Here is a 22,393-nt window from a genome sequence, read left to right as displayed (position 1 = left end):
TTTAAACACTTCTGCAGGCCACCAAATTCTCCAAACGTGAAAATTGTTGAGCATATATGGGATGCCTTGCAATGTGCTGTTCAGAAGAGATCTCCACCCTCTCGTATGCTTACGGATTTATGGACAGCCCTGCAGGATTCATGGTGTCAGTTCCCTTGAGCACTACTTCAGACATTAGTCGAGTCCATGCCACAACGTGTTGTGGGGGCCCTAGACGATATTAGACAGGTGTGCCAGTTTTTTTGTGTGTGTGTGAGTGTATGTATAGACACACTACTAATTGTATGCCTGGTCTGTGTAATCAGAATGCAGTTTTAGTTGAATTGTATGTTAGAAACTAAAAAATCTAAGTCTTACTGTGATTTAGTATCACTTTTCTGTAAACTATGACCATATGTCTTGAACTGTAGTATTTGATTAGATTAATTGCGTATATTGCCCTCAACATCCATCACTAACATGTTAGTGTCATCAGTAAATGAGAACATTTTAGAATTAACTGCATGTTAGAAAGCTTACACACACCCACACACACATACATTCTAAAAGTTTCTATTTACTGATGACACTAGCATGTTAGTGATGGATGTTGAGGGCAACATATGCAATTAATCAAATAATATAGCCTGTAGGAAAGTGATACTAAATCACAGTAAGACTTAGATTTTTTACAGTTTCTAACACAGAATTCAACTAAAACTGCATTCTGATTACATGGACCAGGCATACAATTACTGTGTCTGAACAGTTCAAATTTCTAGGTGTTCAGGCAGATAGTAAACTGTCATGGACAGCTGATTTTCATGATCTTGTTCAAAACCTGAATGCTCCTGAATTTACCACTGGAACAGTATCTCCAATAAGCGAAGGTCCAGCACGAGAATTGGTCTTCATTACTCTATTTTGCTGATTTTCATTCGCTTCGGAGATTAGGCATTGTATTCAGGGGTAACTCTCCCCATTCACAGAGGGTGCATTTTGCTCATAAATGAGTAGTTCGAGCTGTATGTGGTGTAAGTTCAGAAATTTCTTGCGATGCTTGTTCAGGGTATTCTGACATTGGCTTCTTAGTATCACTCACTTAATACTAAGTAGAAATCCAAACCGTATTTGGGTTGCATCTCCTTAATTCTTGTGCAGAAAGGTGCGGAGTATTCTGCTATCTCGACTTTCAATAGTGTACAGGATGGCGGGTATGGGCAGGCGGTGGGCGTTATGGAATAATAGTGTAATTTTTAGAGAAAGGCCATTTATTGGCTAAAGCATGATGAAAGGGGCTACATAGGCCTAGGGAGGTGAGGGTGAGCCAGAGCTTGCAATTTGGCGAACATTGTTCGCGAAGCTACCGAAAGTGGTTGTCTGCCAAAACTAAGTCCACAGTGCAGCAGCACCGGGAGAAGCGGGGGGATGTTCAAAGCTACAGGGCGCGCATCCGACTCGCGGGTGAGCAAGAATACAAGAGAGCGGGCCCGGCGACGGGCGGCCGGGTATATGTGACGCACCACGCGGCTTCCTCCACCGTGATTGGTCAGGACCGAGCAAACCGTGCGGGCGGCATGGAACTTTCCAGAGCGTTGCCTGCTAAGCGACGCCTGGGGCGGCGTTACCTCGTCAGCACATGAGAGAGGCGCGTGAACAAGGTGCCCTTCATCGGTGCTGACTTCCTGTTACTAAACCGTGGGACGAAAGAATTTACAGGCAGCTAACGCTGCCGGCCGTGGCTTGGCCGCAGTGGAAAAATGAAGTTACTGGTTGGAGGCTCATATAATAAAGTAAAATCTCCTATTGTCTGGCTCATCCTTTACAATAGGCTACCACAGTAATCAATAAATCTTAGTGGTAATCCTCGCACATGCAAGTCGAGACTGAGAAATTTCATCATGGACCCCTCCTTTTGTTCTGTCGTTGAATTCCTGGAAAAATTAAGCTAATTCCTGTGTTACATTGTTGTTTGTGGAAATATAAGCTCACAGCTTGTCATCTGCATAGGATTCCTCAACATTTTATTTTGTCTATGTTAATTCCATGAACTGACTCATTACCTGACCATGAGATTTGCTCCTCAAATTTTTTTCTACAGAACTAGATGTGTAAACTAAAAAAAACAGCATACTGCTGAGTCAACAAGTTCAAGCTAGTTCCAACCTAATTCGACTTGTTCTGACAGGCAAAAAATGCGATTTGTCAGCAAGATGTGACATTTGTTAGAAAGTCATATTTTGTCAACATGTTTTGGTTCCACATTACAAGGAACAGGAAGCATGATCTCGAAGACGTGTGCATCAAGGGATGCATAATCGAGGAAAATGTACTGGAATCTCAAATGCACATGTTATATCTTCATCTCTATGGTAACATCATATTTTGGTTTCATAATCCAAAATCTCGAAAATTTGTAGATTCAAGTCACCCAGATGCAGGTGTTGCCTCTCTGCATGTTTCTGCTGCATGTTTACTTGGCTGGCAATAACCACATTTTATTGGTAAAAAATTAGCTATCGCCATTTTATTTGTGAGGAGGTGCACATAATAAGCCAATGCATCATTTCTCATGTATCAAAACGATTGCGGGCGCTTCTGGCCATCTGTGGGGTAAGATTAGTTCTGCACTAGACAGAACAACACCTTATATATCAACTCTATAAACTCCAGTCTTCTGTCAAGATGCGCTGGTAATTTTGGCGCTATAATTGGGCCTATATTTTCAATTCTCCTCTGAAATCGAATACTCGACACGTGTTCCTAAGATCAATGCTTGCTGTTCACTATGCAGTAATTATATGAACTGTTTTCAAATTTGCAACATGCGCTTCTTGTTGACATCTGTCAACTGTTGGAATGTTCTCATATCCAACTTACCATTGTGCAGTTAAGCCTTTCACTATATTTTCGACAGTCATCATAAACTTCAAGCAATAATCGATGATACATGAAGCTACTCTTCAATAAATGTTATTTCATTACCATGCGGATAATACCTTTCCGGTTTCGAAGCTAGCAAGAAAAATTTTAACTTCACCAGTTCATTCAGATTACTGCATTGAACAAATCTGATAAATGCTGGAAACTCGGTGCAGACTGTCTTCCAGGCGTGAATTTCAAGTGTACCTGATAGGTATTTCATCATCTCTCAGTAGTGATTCACCACCACTTTTATGTCATGCGGGTTTAACGTTTTTCATACATTTATGACCTCTGAAGGAGAAGTAGTTTTGTTTGTAAGCATTGGCAGCCAGAGAATTTTACCATAATTTTAAAGATCTGTGTAACCCTTTAATAATAAACATATATTATATAATCCCCTCATTCCCTGGTAATGAGGGGCATTAGTAAATCATGTGAATTAGTAAATCATCTCCTTTGACATCAAGCTGTGAATTATCAGCCATCCACAATTTTGCTATCGAAACAAATCTGATGGCTATAAGGTTATGTGCATTTTTTTTTCTTTTGGTTTATTAAAAAATAGTGTTCCAGTTTACCTGATGCCCCTCTCACAATATTATTTTGTGATTCTTTCTCATTTCCATCACCATCTTCTCCTTGTAATCATCTTCTTGCTCTTCTTTTTCTGTTTTTATTATACTTTGTTTTCTTTGGCACCATCTCCTTCATCAGTCTTGGTCAGTCTCGATCGTCTTTTGGAATAGCTATCCTTGAATCAATCCCTCCAGTGATTGAGGAATGAGCCTAGATGTTGTTTCCAGTGCAGCCTCAGAGTCAACATCTTTGTAGCAACACCAGTTTCCTGCAGATATTTAATCGAGATTTTAACACCTGAAATTTAAGACTACTTTTTTGTGCAATAGAATTGAGAGGCACGGTTGCGAATGCAAAGCTGAATCAGCATCTAAATTGATTTTATGTATTATCACCATTTATACCACACTATGGAACTGATCATGTGTAGCAGTTGATATAATTAATACAACAATGCCCGCATTTTATCTCATCATCTTTGCTCACAACTAGAAAAATGTATGCTTTACCATGCCATGGTAGTTTGCAGATTTGGAGGAATGCATTTAAAGTCATATCAAGGTGAACATGATCGCTGAATACCTGCCTCAAATTACATTATTCTTGTTCGAAAAGAATGATTACTTTAACATTGCGTCTAGTGAAGTGTTTTGGGATTTTGCTAAACGTTTATCATGGACATAAGATGTATACACCATAATGGTGACCCATAATGCCTTTATACGATCTTGCTTATCACAATCAATACTGTCGAAAATATAAATCGAAAACTGTAGCATATCATCGAATGGTTTTATATCTTCCTAACTCAAAAGTGTGAAATATTCGATGTAATTCACTCATGAGGTGAAATTCGAGCGATAAACAAGAAGTAGAAGAAGAAGAATCAAGGTGATTGTCCACTTAATTGTGATATTATTAACTTTCCTGTAGAACTTCATATACCTGGCTGGTCACTCTGTGGACCAGAGGAAAGTTGATGAAACGTTAATAGAGATGGTATAGGAGTCAGTCCATTAGATGCATCATATAAGGAACATGACATCGCTTATGCAGTGCACCTAGACGGTTTGTCTGACAGGCATCGATCAGACAGGTCTCTTGCTTCAAGGCCATGGAGAAGAGGAGAGTGCCGGCAACAGAAGGTAACCCGAATGAAAAATTATCTGCTTTAGGAGTGACTGGTCCAGTGAAAGTTAGGGTTAAAATGTTCATAGGCATGAAAAAGAAGAAGAATGCACAGAATATAATGAAAAGAATAATTTAAAAAGTTCAAAGTAGTCAGGATTGCGTGAAACTGAAATAGCTTGTCAAATTGCTTCACAAGTTACTCCAAAAACAAAATCAACCTGCAGAGAACGTACAGCACCTATCACAAAAACAGGTGCAGTATTATCTCACATTCCAACATTTGCTGCATTATCAGCTCTTGGCGGATTAGCTGGTGGCGGGGTGGGGATTGTTAAGATAGTTAATGATGCAAAGGCCACTCGCAGACTGTGAGCGGAGAAGTAAAAACATAATCATACAATGGGGGCAACCCTCCCTCATGAAAGGAGGGTTTGTACTTAAATATAGGAACAATGGGCTTGGTTTATTTGGTGAAAAAAAGTTTTCCTTTAACAGTCTTCCTATAAGAGTGCTACTAATATCAGCTTAAAATGTTAAGCCAGAAAACTTGAAATACCACATTTTTGGGGCTTGTTTATGAGAGATATCTTACCCAAAAGGCCTAAAGGATATGAGAGTGAGATTGTTAACTTCCGTCACCAGCAACTGGATAGGGCAAGGTATCACAATGGCTAGCACACAAGACCCACATTCAGGAGGATGATGGTTCAAATCCCCGTCTTGCCCATCCAGATTTAGGTTTTCTGTGATTTCCCTAAATCTGTATGGGCAAGTGTCAGGACGGTTTCTTTGAAAAGGGCACAGCTGGTACCATACCCCATCCATTTGTAACCCTGTCTCTAATGACCTTGATGTCAATGTGATGTTAACTTCTAATCTTCCTTCCTTTTTACCTGCAATTAACTGGTGGTGCAACAGGGATCGCTAAGAGAGTTAATGATGCAAAGGCCATCTGCAAACAGCTAGCTGAAATGCAAAGACACAATGACACAATGGAAGCAATAGCGCTTTGTGACAGACAGGGCTTTTATTTGGGACCATGCACGAAAAACGAGCCAGGTTTTTATTTGATGAAACAAAAATTGTCCTTAAATAGTCTTCTAAATAGATCGCTTACCTAGAATATTATACAAAAAATTTGAAAGTCGCTCATTTTTGGGGTGTGTTTATCCAAACGCCTAAGAGATAATTCTGAGGGTGCAATTGTTAACCTTTAGATGGAAACTGAACCTGACTCATATTGAGAAGGAGCAGGGTAATGGTACGTATTACTTCGATAGCTTCGGAATTTGCTGTTCCTCTAGAGATAGTAAGGTATTCCAAAAACTATTCAATAAAATATAACTACAGAATCGTTTCAATCACCTAAAAGTCAGTCGTGTGGCCACCTTTATTTAAAGTTTCTATGCTCTAAAAAAATATCTGGCAGTGTTATAACCTGTGTCATGAGCAGAATCTAACACTTAACCTGATTGGTGAAAGCTCAATTATAGCTGCTGTCATTAATCTGATGCTAAATTTGTCATGTTATGAGTACGAAACTACCTTGTTCAACTTATTTGCGTACAATTCCATAATTACATAACTTCTTCTTTTATAATCAGACAGGTAATCAGGAAATTAGGTACAGAGCTGCTTTAAAACGTGGAACTCGATGACATTATTTCCACCTTCATGATCCATACAGAGTGATACAACATCAAGAATAACCAAGAAGTTGACGTAGAGAAAAAGAAACAGATCAATGTCCAATTGAACGTAAGTTACAAACAGACTCTCAAACAGCGCTATATGTGGAGTAATGTACATGTTGATTTCAAACTTGATGATAATATAGGCTTATTTGTAGGCTTAACGAGAGCAGAACATCCAGTAAATAATCAGAACGTTTGCGTCCTATGCGATGACTGTAACTTTTCTGTAGGTTCTTTCCACAGTGCTGCTCCTACGTCCGTTACATGAATTCTACCCTGCAATACCACCTGGCTATCAAATTGTGGAATCACCAAATCTGTCCATTTACGTGCCAGTTCTGGTGAGATACATTTCAGAATTAAGTGAGGAAGACTTGCACCTGGAGGATAGTGTACCTAGGAACATGTAATGTTTTCTAGTGGATGTTTCAGTCTAGTGACTGAATTTACACTTGGCAGTCACATCAATGTGACCATTTGTCAGAAACCTGAATAACCACCTTTTGCGACTTAGACTGCTGCGAGACGTGCAGGAAGAGAATCAGTGAAGTTCTGGAAGTACCAACAGGGATGTGGAGCTATGGCAACTCCAATGTTATGGCCAAGTGGGCTAGGCTTCTCGGTTGAGGATCTATGGTACAAACAGCCCATTCGGGATGGTCTCACAGATTCTCGACTGTGCTTAAGTCCAGGGAGCCAGGTGGACAAGAGAGTATGGTAAACTCATACTTGTGCTCTTGGTACACTGCGAGCTGTGTGACATGTAGTGTTTCCTGCTGGTAGATACCATCATGCTGAGGAAAAACAAACTGCATGTAGGGATGAATATGGTCTCCACGGATAGTTGCATACTTGTGTTGATCCATTGTGCTTACAGAATGACGAGATATCCAGGGAATGGTACGAAAACATTCCCCAGACTGTAACGCTCCCTCCTCTGTCCTGGACCCTTCCGACAGTTGTTTCAGGAAATTCAATTACACAGCAAAGAATATACTGTTAATTTATAAAATCCAATTTGCAAGGATTGGATAAGAGAGTTCATTCTCTGCTGGTAGGGAAGATGCAGGTCTTGCAAATTACATCGAATAGAAGTAATTAAATCGATCGTTTTTTTTATTCTGATCACAGAAGGAATACCATTAATATAACTCACTGTACGTAATTACACTGTTAACAATTTTTAAATCATGAAACAATGCCATCAGCCATCCGCCAGGCTGCACCATGAGCCAGCTACCTCATGTATTACCACATGTGCAGGCCCCGCGGCTGCTGTCGGCTAGTGCACAGACAGTGGGGTCTGTGTGGCATAAAGACTGGAAGTTATGCTAATCCCCTAATGGTGGCAGTCCTTTTATATTTGATACCTGGGAAATACCTGTCGAATCACAAGCTCCCCCCAGTCTTCTCTCTCTCTCAAGTAGATGCTTCTTGTTTGTGTGAACCAACATATGTAAACACTTGCAGACCAAGATGTCACCTCCTCCACGCCTCCTTCCTGCCACCCCTCTCCCCTTTCCCTCTCCCTGCTCATGCAGACCTGACGTTGGTACTTGGTACATCCCACTGTTCTCACACCCATCTTTGTCCTGAACAAAGTACTGGATACCTGGTAAAACCCCAGCTGTGTATGTTTTGGGAATATTTCCTCGTCTATCAGACTGTTTGACTAATAAATTTAATTGATACCCTTTGTGTGCGGCCACTTTTTCCTTGCATCCTATTGATGGATGCTAGGACTGGTACATTTGGTGGGATTAGACCTCCAATTGCTGGGTTTCCAAACCCTATTGGATTTTTTTTCCGTTGCCTCCTATTGGTGGGTACTGGCACAGTCAGGTTATTTGGCAGGAAGTCCGTTATATTGGAGGTAGCTGAAAATATAGAGTTTCAGATCAGTTGCAAGCTATATCGTTAAACAATTTCTGAGAGAAGCTGGACTGTTGAGTGTGCTTGCAATATCACTATCAGAAACTATAAATTGATCAATTGGCAATATGATGTTGTGATTGGGTTTTTAAAGCATTGTAGAATTTCTAAACTGCTTCTCTATGCATCATCTGGAAGGAGCAGGAAGTGCCTACTGCATGTTAAGACAGAGACAACAACAAATACCTCTGCAAAAAAGAGTCCATTACGATGTATTGAAAACAGCTAAACACGACTCACTTAAACCATGATCCAGTCCTTGGTTGTAGTAGTTCTCAGGGCTAGGTGTCGGAGACAATGACGGATTTACATTAGCGCCCGCTAGGCACGAACCTAGGGACGGCACCTTAAGGGGAGGGTCGGCATTTTTTGCTCTGTGCTCATTTTAACCTTTTACATTTTAAAATAACTGCGCTCACAAACGACAAAAATTTGTAATATTGTTAAACGACTTGCTAGTTTAAATAAGCCTGAAGAACAAAATTCGACAATACAACTTGGAAAAATACATAGTTTACTTGGTGACTGAATGAAAATTTAACATTGGGTTTCTGGCTGGTATCATTTTCATGATTGTTCAAAATATTTTAAAGTAAGCTGTCAGGATGGCAATCTACAATACAATGTTCGAAACATTATTCCGAGAATGTTGTCAGCTCCTACATAACCCTACCATATTTCCTCTATGAAAATACTGGGACCCCTGTAAAGCTGTAATAAACTAATCAACAGTTTCTTAAATACTATAACATGTATGGGCCTCCGTATATAAAACCCGACTATACTTAAATTTCTTGTAGAAATTATGGGGAAGTATCAAGTCAACCCTCCATTTCTGTAATTAATGAAGAAGTTCTGTGGTCTTCAATATCTGAGCTTTGATTTAAGAACACCCATTTAACAAAACATACTGATACTGGGAATGTTTTACATTTTTTAACACATGTTTACACGAAAAGAACATATGCAGAATATCTAATAATGTGTGAAATACACTTCACAACAGTTTAAAAATTTTATTTACTTATTTACTTTGTTACTTTTTTAGTGAAAAAAGAAGAAGAAACCCCTTTTCGTTTGTCTCATTTATTGTGCTGCAGCTTGCACGATAGTATCAAAGTTCCCACTCTGTGCAATCGAATAGTATGTGGCATTGCAAATTTTACATTAAACTTCTTAACTAAGCTTTGTTTCTTCGATGAAAGGTTACTTTTATCTTATGTTGGAATAAAAGGTGCATTTTCGTGTAGACATAACAGCGGTGATCACACAAAGGACAACACACCACATCAGCTGCCAACTAGACTACTTAAACTTGGTAGAATGTCTACTCTGCACACAGAAGCTGATAAAATGTTATAAGAATAAGTGGAATAAGAGTCGATCCAGCACACCTCACTGCAAGAAACTGCAAAACTTATTTGCTTTTTAAATTAGAAAGACACTGTCAAGAACATTCAGATAAAATTCTGGTGACATGGGAAACAGAAGCAAAAAAAGGACTTTACAAAACGAATTGCAGCCAGCAGGTGTGCTTCCACTGTTCACTGACAACAGAGAAACAGGCGACAGTGAATTTAAATTATTTTACATTGTCGTTGTTTCATAGCACAGCTACGTCCAGTAATCCAAGTTGGTCAGTTCATCGCTCCGTGTTTGAAGGAAAAATATTTGTGCTCGTGTGCCGTGTTCAAAGTAAAAAGCTTTGTGTTAATGTGCTGTGTAGTACGACTGGAAGTGGATCAGTCTTTCTTTCTTTCCTTTTACAAATTTTTTTCTTTTGTTTTGACTGTTAGTTGACAATCCTGTCAGTGCCTTAACGTGAATAACAGTGAAAAAAAAGCAAATGTGCAAAATTAAGTGGGGCGACATTTCGGAGATTATCGAAGGAAAGGCGAGAACGAGAGGCCAATGTTCTAAAAACTCTTGGCAGAGTAGATAAAGTTTTTGCAAAAACTGTTGCTGGTTCGACTTCGAGTTCAATTAGTATGGAGGATATTTCTGGCACTACAGCTGTTGTAAAAGAAGTAAATACACACGAAACAAAAGTTAAAAATGAAGAAAAGCAAGTTGTTTCTGATTTCGAGTTTCACAAAAATCTAAGTGTCGAGTCAGACATTACAAAAAGAAATAACCTCGTTACTGATGATCCTGCAGAATCAATTAATCAACAATGGACATTCTCTTACAACATGGCATTAATCAAAACTGTAATGGTGATTTTTCAAATTCAGGGTCAACAGGCCATAAAACCAGATATTTGAACAAAAATGTTTTTTACCATAAATTTTAAATGGTGAATCAACTTTAAGTGACTTTCTAGTATACTCCTGTAACACTGCTGCTGTTTTTTGTGCACCATGCAAATTGTTTGGAGGCAAGGTTGCGATTGCTACTAATGGTATTGCAGATTGGAAAACTATTTCTAATATTTTATCTCATCATGAGAGTTCACTTGAACACAAAAATTCTGATTTATCACTCTTAACAAGAAAAAAGTCAGTTGGAACAATAGATAACCATTTCGAGTCATACTTTGATACAGAAAAAAATGTACTGGCACAGTGTGTTGAAAAGGGTGTTTGCAGTAGTGAAGAAGCTAACAAGTCGTGTACTTACCCTACGTGGACACGTTGAAAGATTCCATTAATTACATGATGGTCAATTTATGATGTCACTTGAACTTATACCCGAGGTTGATCCTTTTCTCACAGAGCACATTGAACGATTTGGAAATCCTGGTCAGGGACATACAAGTTATCTTTCTTCAACAATCTGTGATAAAATAATAAAGCTTCTTTCTGAACGAATAAAAAGAATTATCATAAGTGAAATAAAACAGGCCTAATAATTCTCTATAATAGTAGATTCTATTGGGGCATTTCACATATTGATCAATTATCTTTCATATTGAGATATGTGAACAAGAATGGTAAACCTGTTGAACGTTTTCCTCTGTTTTTACCAAACCCCAGACACAAGTCCGAAAACTTAGCTGGGACCGCACTGAAAGTCCTATCTACAAATTCCATTGATATTACTGACTGTAGAGGCCAGTCATATGTCAACGCATGCAATATGTCAAGAACCTACACTGGTTTGCAGGCACGCCTTAAAGAATGAAATCCGAAAGCGCATTATGTGCCTTGTGCAGCACATTCTTTAAATTTAGTCGGCAATAGTGCTGCAAGCTGTTGTCAGAAAGCACGTTCATTTTTCAATGTAGTGCAAAACCTTTATAATTTTATCTCTGCTTCTACACAACGATGGGATAAACTTCTTTCTTTCATGAAACTAGGAAGCAAAACAGTAAAAAATACATTGGTCAGCAAGAGAGGAAGCGTGTGTAAGCCTATATGAAAACTGGGAGAGACAATAATACGTTTGAAAAACCACTTGTGCGAAATGAGGCTTCAGCTTTATTGAATCAACTCAGCTGGCAAGAATCTGTATTCATGATGACAGTTTGGAAGGACATACTCCAGAGATTTAATAGTGTAAATCTCAAGTTGCAAAGTGTAAATATTGATACTAAAACAGTGCATGTATTATACGAATCACTTGTATGATTTATTGCATCTATTCGTGGCATGTTCAACTATTATGAAAGTAAATCCATGAAGATTGAGACTGATATAGACTACACTACTGACCATTAAAATTGCTACACCACGAAGATGACGTGCTACAGACACGAAATTTAACCGACAGGAAGAAGATGCGGCGATATGCAAATGATTAGCTTTTCAGAACATTCACACAAGGTTGGCGCCGGTGGTGACACCTACAACGTGCTGACATGAGGAAAGTTTCCAACCGATTTCTCATACACAAACAGCAGTTGACCGGCGTTGCCTGGTGAATCGTTGTTGTGATGCCTCGTGTAAGGAGGAGAAATGTGTACCATCACGTTTCCGACTTTGGTAAAGGTCGGACTGTAGCCTATCGCGATTGCGGTTTATCGTATCGCGACATTGCCGCTAGCGTTGGTCGAGATCCAATGACTGTTAGCAGAAGATGAAATCGATGGGTTCAGGAGGGTAATACGGAACGCCGTGCTGGATCCCAATGACCTCGTATCACTAGCAGTCGAGATAACAGGTATCTTAAACGCACGGCTGTAACGGATCGTGCAGCCTCGTCTCGATCCCTGAGTCAACAGATGGGGACGTTTGCAAGACAACAACCATCTGCACGAACAGTTCGACGACGTTTGCAGCAGCGTGGACTATCAGCTCGGAGACCATGACTGCGGTTACCCTTGACGCTGCACCACAGACAGGAGCGCTTGCGATGGTGTACTCAACGACGAACCTGGGTGCACGAATGGCAAAACGTCATTTTTTCGGATGAATCCAGGTTCTGTTTACAGCATCATGATGGTCGCATCCGTGTTTGGCGACATCGCGGTGAACGCACATTGGAAGCTTGTACTCGTCATTACCGTACTGGCGTATCACCCGGCGTGATGGTATGGGGTGCCATTGGCTACACGTCTCGGTCACCTCTTGTTGGCACTGACGGCACTTTGAACAGTGGACGTTCATTTCAGATGTGTTACGACCCATGGCTCCACCCTTCATTCGATCCCTGCGAAATCATACATTTCAGTAGGATAATACACGACCGCATGTTGCAAGTCCTGTACATGCCTTTCTGGATACAGAAAATGTTCGACTGCTGCCCTGGCCAGCACATTCTCCAGATCTCTCACCAATTGAAAACGCCTGGTCAATGGTGGCCGAGCAACTGCCTCGTCACAATACGCCAGTCACTACTCTTGATGAACTGTGGTATCGTGTTGAAGTTACATGGGCAGCTGTACCTGTACAAGCCATCCAAGCTCTGTTTGGCTCAATGCCCAGGCGTATCAAGGCCGTTTTTACGGCCAGAGGTGGTACTGATTTCTCAGGATCTATGCACCCGAATTGCGTGAAAATGTAATCACATGTCAGTTCTAGTATATTTGTCCAATGAATACCCATTTAACATCTGCATTTCTTCTTGGTGTAGCAATTTTAATGGCTGGTACTGTATGAATGCACTTATAAAATATCACGAAAACGCAGACTTCATGAAGACGAAGAAGCGGACTCTGAAGAAGTTTTTCTGACTGGAAGGGTAAAATTTAGAGTCGAAACATTTCTTCCAGTACTCGACAACTTGTACACCAAATTAGTGAGAAGGAAGGAAAGCTATAGAACACTGCTGGATTCCTTCACAGTTTTCAGTAACCTTAAGAACAGTTCACCTGACGATATTGCTGAACGTGTAACAGAACTCCAAGCGTTATATGACACGGATTTGGAGCCTTCCTTCCCTAGTGAATGTGTACATTTCGTGGAACTTTTGAAATCTTCTGTGATTAGTGATATATACCAGTCGAAATTAGTAAATTTTTACGAAAAGAGAGGTTACAGTCCGTGTTTCCGAATGCTGACATTGCTCTTAGAATGTTTCTATGCATGGCACTTACAAAAATATTGTTCAGCAGAACGCTCATTTTCGGCTCTTACAAGACTGAAATCGTACCTACGTTCTACGTTGTGTCAGGAGAGATTGAACGCCTTGTCCATTATTCACATCGAAGCCGACCGCCTTACTGATAACAGTCTAAACTATGAAGATATCATCAACGAGTTTTCTGCCGTCAAAGCCAGACACAAACTTTGCTGACTGGTGAGTTTGTTTATTTATTCATATTAGTTTTAAAAAGTTAAGATTATATTGCTATCTTTATCATAAATTAGAGCACATTCATTGGATTTACCCACTACATACTACCTGTTTATTTTGCAATTGCCGCTGGCAGAACGCGGAGCTAAACCTCGTTTACGTGCAGACGTGACCGAAGGCGCCCGACAATACTAAACAATACTCGAATGACCCAGGTCCCTCAGCGCTGTACAGTCAAGTCATACTGATACTGTAGTACTGTAGTGTTCTTGGAGTCTGCTGAAATATATAGTTATCGCAGAAATATACACTCCTGGAAATGGAAAAAAGAACACATTGACACCGGTGTGTCAGACCCACCATACTTGCTCCGGACACTGCGAGAGGGCTGTACAAGCAATGATCACACGCACGGCACAGCGGACACACCAGGAACCGCGGTGTTGGCCGTCGAATGGCGCTAGCTGCGCAGCATTTGTGTACCGCCGCCGACAGTGTCAGCCAGTTTGCCGTGGCATACGGAGCTCCATCGCAGTCTTTAACACCGGTAGCATGCCGCGACAGCGTGGACGTGAACCGTATGTGCAGTTGACGGACTTTGAGCGAGGGCGTATAGTGGGCATGCGGGAGGCCGGGTGGACGTACCGCCGAATTGCTCAACACGTGGGGCGTGAGGTCTCCACAGTACATCGATGTTGTCGCCAGTGGTCGGCGGAAGGTGCACGTGCCCGTCGACCTGGGACCGGACCGCAGCGACGCACGGATGCACGCCAAGACCGTAGGATCCTACGCAGTGCCGTAGGGGACCGCACCGCCACTTCCCAGCAAATTAGGGACACTGTTGCTCCTGGGGTATCGGCGAGGACCATTCGCAACCGTCTCCATGAAGCTGGGCTACGGTCCCACACACCGTTAGGCCGTCTTCCGCTCACGCCCCAACATCGTGCAGCCCGCCTCCAGTGGTGTCGCGACAGGCGTGAATGGAGGGACGAATGGAGACGTGTCGTCTTCAGCGATGAGAGTCGCTTCTGCCTTGGTGCCAATGATGGTCGTATGCGTGTTTGGCGCCGTGCAGGTGAGCGCCACAATCAGGACTGCATACGACCGAGGCACACAGGGCCAACACCCGGCATCATGGTGTGGGGAGCGATCTCCTACACTGGCCGTACACCACTGGTGATCGTCGAGGGGACACTGAATAGTGCACGGTACATCCAAACCGTCATCGAACCCATCGTTCTAGCATTCCTAGACCGGCAAGGGAACTTGCTGTTCCAACAGGACAATGCACGTCCGCATGTATCCCGTGCCACCCAACGTGCTCTAGAAGGTGTAAGTCAACTACCCTGGCCAGCAAGATCTCCGGATCTGTCCCCCATTGAGCATGTTTGGGACTGGATGAAGCGTCGTCTCACGCGGTCTGCATGTCCAGCACGAACGCTGGTCCAACTGAGGCGCCAGGTGGAAATGGCATGGAAAGCCGTTCCACAGGACTACATCCAGCATCTCTACGATCGTCTCCATGGGAGAATAGCAGCCTGCATTGCTGCGAAAGGTGGGTATACACTGTACTAGTGCCGCCGTTGTGCATGCTCTGTTGCCTGTGTCTATGTGCCTGTGGTTCTGTCAGTGTGATCATGTGATGTATCTGACCCCAGGAATGTGTCAACAAAGTTTCCCCTTCCTGGGACAATGAATTCACGGTGTTCTTATTTCAATTTCCAGGAGTGTACGTTATCGGAGAGATGAAAAAGTGTTAATAAATAATGTAGTTCAGTTCTGTCGATAAATACGGCACGTAAAAGCGTTGCTAATACCATTAAAAAGAGCTATGGTGAGAGCAGTAGCTGCAGTACAAAACAGTTGAGCCCTTACATGGATTAAAGGTAATGTGTACACTTATGCAGCATCTAGCTACACAGCCCCTAATGCTATACATCTTAACTATTAGATTACAAAACAAACTTGATTTTTCCACACTAGTCTGTAAAATTATGTAATAGCAAATCCAGTTCTGTGTTTGTTCATCTGTATTTAGTTATTAGTTAGTTCGTACACCAAATTCTCTATTTCGTTTTCATTTCTTACGCTTTCCTATAGATTCACGTAATAAAACCGAAAGTGATTTTTTTTTTTTTTTTAATTTGCTGCACATTCAAGTTATTAGATCGTAAAACGACAGAACTTCGCCACATGTCCCGCATACCAAATGGCGTTGTGCTATGAATGTATCGCACATCCCCTACTAAGTATAATACTTCACCAATAACTGAATGCTGTTGGCTCCTAACAATACTGAGCGAAAATCCGCGATGGATGGACATGCCTCATTTGTTTTTCTTTCGAGTGGTACCAGTGTCTCTTAGTAATAGAGACGTAATCGTCTTTCAAGCGACAGGATCTTAAAACCACGATCGAAACGACCATGTTACTACTAATCCACAAAAAGGCGATCTTGGTTCCACAGGGACACACAAATATCGCTAACGATGTCCATGCTAATAACTATACATGCTTTTTAAATTGAAGTATGGTACTGCTTCTGAATGAAGTGGTTTTCCACACAAATACCACGACACTGAATATGGATGATGATCATGGGGTGTGTACTAACAGAAGAAAGTGCAGGTGCACGTCTCATGTGCTGTAAGCTTGGAATAGAATCACCCTTCCCACGGAATTTAGGAAGTCATTCAGCTAAGGTACTTGGAATTAAGACGATATTTGCAACTCCCTCATGAAACTACTGCATATTTTACATGTTAACAACACATCACTGAGCGACTTGGCGCAGTGGTTAGCACACTGGACTCACATTCGGGAGGGCGACGGTTGAATCGCGCGTCTGCCCATCCTGATTTAGGTTTTCCGTGATTTCCCTAAATCGCTCCAGGCAAATGCTGGGATGGTTCCATTGAAAGGGCATGGCCGACTTCCCGTCCCATCCTTCTCTTATCCGATGAGACCAATGACCTCACTGTTTGGTCTCCTCCACCAAAACAACACATCTCAACGAGACATCCACTGGGTTATAGCCAAGTGAGGATGATGGTTGACTGAGAATGATCACGTGCAGTAGATGGTGTGCTATGCGAGGAATCACTTAAAAGCTGCAACGCTAGATTGAAGTCGTAAGAAATTTACCAAATCCAATGACCACTACACAGATCTGTAATTTTACGCGCTCTGGGAGATGCTGCCTGCTATTTGAAATCAAGTCTTTCCATTCAACCTCTTACTTTCGTTGTATCCTATGGAGATGTCTTTTAATGATTACAAGAAAAACAACCGAGGCATGTCAGTCCATCGCGGATTTTTGCTCAGTATTGTTTGGTGTCAACCGCGTCCAGTCATTGGCGAAGATTTGAAGGTAGTAGGGGACGTGTGATAGATTCACTGTGCTCGGCAGGCTTATTATGTTTATGTCAGGGTGTATAGTTACTGTGGCCACTGTCCTGACACGTGCGAAGAAAATGACTACGTCTGGTCGTAAGGCAGGTGGGGGTTTGACGTGGGAGATTGCAATTTCAGAGCACTGATAGCCGCAAGGGCCATGAAGGATTTTATATGGAAAATAATGTCCAGTCACAAGAGAGATTTAGATATTGACATATCCAGAGCCATAGCCATCAGAAGGAGGTGTTTTTGATACTTCACGCAGTGTCGAATGTCATCATATTGTGGCTACAATCGTAATATTTAATTGTAATTACAGTGATAAATATGTGGCTGATTTCCTAGGAAAACACCGTTTGGCAAGTGGGGCGCATGGTGGAGGTAGCCTGTGACTGGAACGAATGGGCATTTCCGGCTTAGGGCTCTCGCGAGCGCCTGGTACAAAGAAGAGTTCCAGCCGACCGGCTAGTCGGTTCTTGCCTGCAACAGCAGGGGCAAGACCTGGAGGTGGCGTCCTCTAGATACCTGAATAATGAAGTAATACTCAGTATGCATTTGGCAGTCTCCACGACGGCATGTGTTCCATGTACTCTCTGTGGAAAATACAGAGATTCAATATTGGTCACTGCCAAGTGTTGGCATTCAGCATATTGATAACATCCGAATTCCTACCAATCCAATCACCACCAGAAGCCCTCCATGGCTGGGAGTGGTGCACTCTGGCATACACGTGTGTCCACGACTGCAGCTGTGGTCGCAGCAGCAGCTTTCTCTGACATCTGAGTGTTGACTTTGACGGTGTATGTGGGGATTGGTTCACTGCATGTGGACATCAGGACATGACCGCAAGGAATGTGTATTTGTTGAAGTGATCTCTTACACCTAGTCATGTCAACTACTGTGACCATGGATCTGTTTGTGGTTTAAGTGTTTAGTGTTTCTCAGTACTTCACATTGGACTCTGTCTTGCAGAAGTATGTGTTGTTGTCTCTATCCTGCCGTGCAATAGGTCTTTCCTCCTCCTCCCAGATGTATCAGAGAGAAGCAATTTAGGAATTCCATAGTGCTTTAAAAACCCAGTCACAACATCAAATTCATCTCATATATACGTACAATGCCCTGACATAACGATAACGTTAACCATATACATTACAGCTTTAAAACATAGTTATTCTTCTTTGTTTCATATTAGCTTCAATCGCCATGCAGTAATATTTCGTAAATATATGTTTTTGTATACTTTGAATTCTGCAAATATGGAAAATATGGAAAACATGTAAAATATGAAAAAACTCTGGTACAAACTGGGAATACAGGATATCTGTCAAGTTCATCTCATTCTTGCCACACTTGCAAAAAAAAAAAAAGATGCTTTCGAAAGCATTTACTAATTACACACAATACTTTGGATATAAATGATAAGGGTGTGTTTTTGATATTCTTTATAGTTTATGTTACATTAGAGATGCCATTGTGGAAATAGCAAAAAAAGTTGTGTAATTACATATACATCCAAAGGATGTCGCTGTGTTTCGTTGAAGTGAGACACCACACATCGACATTCTGTATAGGGACAGATAATTTCTAGTTAGGTCAATTCTTAATATGTTTATATCATGATATTAACACTTCCTCCGATAAAACTGGTCGCTGTTAACGAATCATGGTTTTAGTGCTAAAACTTAGAAATAACAGACAATACCACTGTTTGTCGACTTGGATGGCCTTCCATGGGGCTAAAAATGTGTCATTTTATACCTCACAGAGTGCTATTGGTAAAACATACAGGTCTGTATCATCTATCATCTTTCTGGAGTGGTGGAGAGACTGCTATCAAGTTGAAACCTTTCACTCCAGAGTGGGCCAGTTCGATGGCTGGAGTGGCGGTGGTTAGGGTTACTGTTTTTGAATTTCTATAGGAGAGAGCTGCATGGTGACAATGCTATGCAAACAATAAAGTGGGTGTGATTTCTTTTTTTTTTTACTTCGATTCTTGCAAGGAAACTACATTCTTTTTTATCATAATACACAGAATTATAGGATCCATCTGTCTATAAGAAAAATTTAGTAGTGCTGGTAGATTGTGGCGAATTGCAGAAAAATTGGAGTTGACACTAGAGTTAGAATACATGAGGAAGATATTCAGTACTGTTCTACTATGCTACTGACAGAAACAGAAAGTGCTGTAAAATACATAGCAATAATCTACCTAAAGTAGAAAGGGTACATAAGGCAGAAGTAGATGCTGGGCTGTGAGAAGTGTAATTCATCCACGAAAAATGTAGTTGCTGAAATACTACGACTAATAAAATGGCATTACATGATTGGTTGTGGCTACTAGGGCTAGGAACAAGGAACAGAATGTGGTATCAACATGATGGGTGTCTGGCACATTTTTAGCTGATGGCTAGAAATGAGTTGCAGAGACAATGCCCAGATCTTTAGATTGGACATGGAGAAGATGTGTTTTGGCCGCCTCGTTCGCCAGACTTGACGCCTGTGGATTTTTTCTTGTGGGGATTCGTAAAAGACATTGTTTATAAAGACGTTTCAACTACACCTGAAGATATGCGAGAGAGAATTGTCAGAGCATGTGCGTCGATAAGTGCTGATGTGATAAGGAATACCACTCAATCCATTATCAGAAAATTGCAGCACTGCATTGATACCAATGGTCATAACTCCGAACACGTTCTGTAAAAGGATGTCCGTACTAACTTAGTTTCCTTTGTTGTCCTTCAAAGACCTTACTGTTACACATCATTGGATTCATCTCGACAGCCACTATCAGAAAATAAGTACGAAACTACAGCATCCCATTAAAAAAAAGTTGACCTTCATATCTCTAAAGCGACCTTAGCTAGCAACAAAAAACCAATGTCATATTATGGCCCCTATTGTCCTATGCAACATTTTTCATACAAACTTTTCAGCTTCCATCATACTTCCAGAATTATTTTAGAGTCCCAATAGTTAGTGACTCACCCTGTATAAAAACACATGCATATTTGAATGCAATGTTATGTCAAAATTTTAAAGCAATTTGTGAAGAACTTTCAGAGATTTAAATGTTTGAACAAATGAACATTTACAGTTTCATTTGTGTAGGTGTAAGAGTTAATTTGTTCAAAATCGTAATCTCATTAAGTTCTTCACTGATTGCTTTGAAATTTCACACAACGATGCATTTGAATACATGTGCATTTCTATATATGAATGGTTTTGTATCTTGGCTTTTTTTGGAACCATCATAGCGGATGCAGTAACTATGTTTTCATGTGCTTATTTAACTGCTTCATTACTTGTCTTATTTCCTATTAACTGAATGACAAAGTGTAATTAATTTATTGAAACGCTTTATCATAGAGATTATTTTCCACAATGTTGTATTTGGCTGATGATACAATGTGGTCATGTACCATGAGCCACAGCTTAAAATAAGTTAACAAGTCATATATTATAAATAGAATTAATTGAATGTAAACAAAGGGCCAATAAACTGGACATCCAAATAAACACACATAAGATTAACTTTACTATTGTAAAAACTAAGGCCAAAAAATTTATGTTCGTCAACATTTAAAAGCAAAAAATTACTTTCATTGCTTTAAGCCAATGTAGCATTCTTGTATTTTTAATCTCTATTGCTATGTTGTTAATGTGTATTACAAGGTGTTATCGAATGGATTGTTTAATTCATATTCTATTCTTGGGGATGAAGAGTGGATCTTTGGTTCTGTGAGTAATAGGAGAACATGTTCTTAGAAAATTTCACTTACATCGTCTACTAAAGGCTATACAAATGTTCCACTCATTCATCCCTTTCTTAAAAATATCAGTTCAGCCTCCATAATGTACACAAACAATCTTTCCAACCAAGTGTTGTCCAGAATGTAGTGCTGCCTGTGAGTCTGTGCCTACATCATATGAAGTATCTTCTGCTTTCTGCTTTATTATTTTGCTTGGTTTTGCAATTAAAAGCCATTCCAACTCGTTACACTGTCACTATTAGCACACAAAAGAAGTGGACTGGAGTCATTGTCGGAAGTAGTCATCCATAATTCTTTTTCTTAGTTCCCTCTTTTCTGGTATTTAAGTTATTTTGTCCAGTATTGATTTCAAATTGCTAAAGAATATTGGAACAATGTGCCTATTACAACTTGTTGAATGAGCTAGGTTTGTTGCTTCAGGCTTTCTTAGTCTTAACCATTCATGAACTCTAGGTACCGTTGTTTACCTACTTTTCCGTTTTTTTTGGCTTCCTTGGAGGCATGCTTTTATTCTGGGATGTACCAAAATGAAATGGAAATTTTGATAACTCATTTTGAGACAATCTATAATGTACTTTGGAAGTAGTTATGAGGTAAACAACAAACTTGTTTTCCTCTTCACGACTCTATATCTCTTTGACTGTACAGTTTTTGTAAGAAGCGTCATTAAGATGTTTTAAATATCTCTGTAGAATCAACTTATGCACCAACCTAATATATCCCTCTTCTGAGACATATAGCTGATAAAAGAGCTATGAATAATGTGAAAAATTTTGACAACACTTGCTTTGTGTGATCTCTCCTGGCTTGTCAAAACAATTTTGAGAAAAATTCATATCCTATAAGTAATTCATATGTGTTATAAATATCATGGAACTGCATTCCCCAACAAACTTCAAGACGTTGCAGAATTTGAGATCTAGAATCCTAATATATCAAATTATGTATACAAACTGGAGAAGAAGAAAGACGAGCCTCAGAAGCGTGATGTGCAGAAAAGAAGAAGTTTGAGCATAAGTTTGTCCAACTCCTCCACTATTCTCCATTTCGCAGGTCAACACTAAGAACATGTCAATTTGTTGCTCATCTCTGATTACGCTTGACACCATTACTGCTGGATCAAAAACATCTCCCACCTTATTTCTTCTCAACTGACTGCGTATAAGAATGCACAATACATTTGTTCTCAGTGCCTGGATTCATTTTATACAATGATTAATTGACAGAGCACAAGAGGGATTGCTCTACCCAGGATATGGTTTGTGCAAATGTTCTCCAATTTTAAGAATTTTTCACACAAGGAGCGAGTTCCTC

Source organism: Schistocerca serialis, chromosome 2 (genome assembly GCF_023864345.2).
Source record: "Schistocerca serialis cubense isolate TAMUIC-IGC-003099 chromosome 2, iqSchSeri2.2, whole genome shotgun sequence".
Taxonomy (NCBI): domain Eukaryota; kingdom Metazoa; phylum Arthropoda; class Insecta; order Orthoptera; family Acrididae; genus Schistocerca; species Schistocerca serialis.
Note: the sequence above shows the minus strand (reverse complement) of the source record.